Source organism: Cetorhinus maximus, chromosome 14 (assembly GCF_964194155.1).
Source record: "Cetorhinus maximus chromosome 14, sCetMax3.hap1.1, whole genome shotgun sequence".
NCBI classification, from domain to species: Eukaryota; Metazoa; Chordata; class Chondrichthyes; order Lamniformes; family Cetorhinidae; genus Cetorhinus; species Cetorhinus maximus.
In genome coordinates this window covers 2,879,838-2,882,154 of record NC_135892.1, presented here as the reverse complement: position 1 = coordinate 2,882,154, position 2,317 = coordinate 2,879,838, and the positions used below count along the sequence as shown (strand labels likewise).

At 46.0% G+C, this 2,317-nt stretch overlaps 1 pseudogene; it reads right to left on the bottom strand.

Moving 5' to 3' along the window:
• Window positions 1–715: 715 nt before the first annotated feature.
• Window positions 716–890, bottom strand: LOC144690236 (U2 spliceosomal RNA; annotated as a pseudogene).
• Between the last annotated feature and the right edge of the window lie 1,427 nt (window positions 891–2,317).

Below are 2,317 nucleotides of genomic sequence, written 5' to 3'. Positions count from 1 at the left end.
CTAAACTTTTGAACTTCCTCTTTTGTTCACTGGTTGACTGGCTGTGCCTTTTGAGCAGGTTAGATTTCTCTTTCAGAATTTTAAATCGAACATTTCCTCCCCTTTTTTCAACCACCCCCACTCTTCGGCAAAATTGTGCCTGTGAGACTTTTACATCCAACCAAGCAGGCAGGTGGGTCCTCAGTTCAATGTCTCATCCAAAAGACGGCATGTCTGTCAATGCAGCACTCCCTCAGAACTGCAGTGGAGTGGCAGCCGAGATTTTGTACTGAAAGATTTCCGAAGTAGGTCTTGAACCCATAAACTTCTGACCCAGACACACGAGTGCTACTGACAGAGCCACAGCTATGTAAGTAAGCATGGGGAACCTCATGTGCCAACACTGGATGGGATTATTGCAGCAGTAAACAGGTCATGGATGTACATTTCCACAAGGATGTCTCACTTGTGCACGCTAACTTTGGCGGGGTTGCCACGGAAACCTCAGATCTATGGGGTAGCAACCCACAATGCGCTTTCTCAATGCTTGATGAGGAGCTGGAATATTAAAACACACATCGAACACACTTTTGCCTGAAGTGATAGAAAAGGCCAACTTCAGTATTTCAGCAGAGGTATTTCACTGCAGTGTCTGACAAGTTGTTCAAGGTATCCCACCCAGTGTTGATGATGATAGCTGATAAAAAAAACCTATTTTTAGCATTGAAAATGAGGGAGAGGGTGCATTGTTCCCAGAGATACTGCAATACTGGGTCGATGCGTGGAGTGGACGGAGCAAGCCCCTATTCCATCTCCCTGCTCCAAAAATCAACGTAATACATGGTCCCGAGATATTAAACTGATAAGAACAGATACTAAACTTGATCTTAGCCAAAAGTCCGAGAAGCGATGATGATAGCTGATATGTGCACACATCAAAGTGGGACCTGACAACCACGCGCACCTTTGCTGCATTCATCTCATTGTGCAAGAAAATGGGCTCGCGCTCATATAAGCCTGAGGCAAATTTTGTAAGAACCAGAGAATATTCCGGTCCGGTCTTCACAAACAGGAATATCACTGGATCTTACAAAGCAATCCACAAGGTCCAAGTATTCCGTCAGTAGTCTGCAGTCTTCTGATCGCAGTTTCATTTTGATTCATACATTCATGGGGAGTGAGCTTTGCTGGCCAGGCCAGCATTTATTGCCCATCACTAACTGCCCTTGAGAAGCTGGTGCTGAGCTGCCTTCTTGAACCGCTGCAGTCCATGTGGTATAGGGACACCCACAGTACTGTTAAGGAGGGAGTTTCAGGATTTTGACCCAGCGAAAGTGAAGGAACATTGATATATTTCCAAGTCAGGATGGTGAGTGGCTTGGAGGGGAACTTCCAGGTGGTGGTGTTCCCATATATCTGCTGCCCTTGTCCTTCTAGATTGTAGCGGTCGTGGGTTTGGAAGATGCTGGATAAGGAGGCTTGGTGAGTTCCTGCAGTGCATCTTGTAGATGGTACACACTGCTGCTACTGTGCGTTGGTGGTGGAGGGAATGATTGTTTGTGGATGTGGTGCCAATCAAGCGGGCTGCTTTGTCCTGGATGGTGTCGAGCTTCTCGAGTGTCGATGGAATTGCACTCATCCAGGCAAGGGGAGAGTATTCCATCACATTCCTGACCTGTGCCTTGTAACTGTTGGACAGGAAATGGGGAGTCAGTAGGTGAGTTACTCACCGCAGGATTCCTAGCCTCTGACCTGCTCTTGTAGCCGCAGTATTTATATGGCTAGTCCAGTTCAGTTTCTGGTCAATGTAACCCCCAGGATGTTGATAGTGGGGGATTCAGCGATGGTAATGCAACTGAATGTCAAGGGGCGATGGTTGGATTCTCCCTTGTTGGAGATGGTCATTGCCTGGCACTTGTGTGGCGTGAATGTTACTTGCCACTTGTCAGCCCAAGCCTGGATATTGTCCAGGTCTTGCTGCACTTGGACATGGACTGCTTCAGTATCTGAGGAGTCGTGAATGGTGCTGAACATTGTGCAATTATCAGTGACCATCCCCACTTCTGACTTTATGATGGAAGGAAATTGCTTACTGTTCCAATTTGGCAACAATTACAAAGACTTGTGAGAGCTGGTATCAGTGGTATGATGTTCTGCTTATCCACCCTAACTTTGGTAAAAGGGTCACGGCATAACTTTTCCCCCTCACTGTTTTCCCTACAGGATTTGTAACATTTTTCCTGTTTTGTTTCATTATTGATTATTTTATTGCCTAGATGGGATAGTATTTGTTTAATCTGTGTGTGCTAATGCTAGTTTATGTGATCAGAAGTGTACA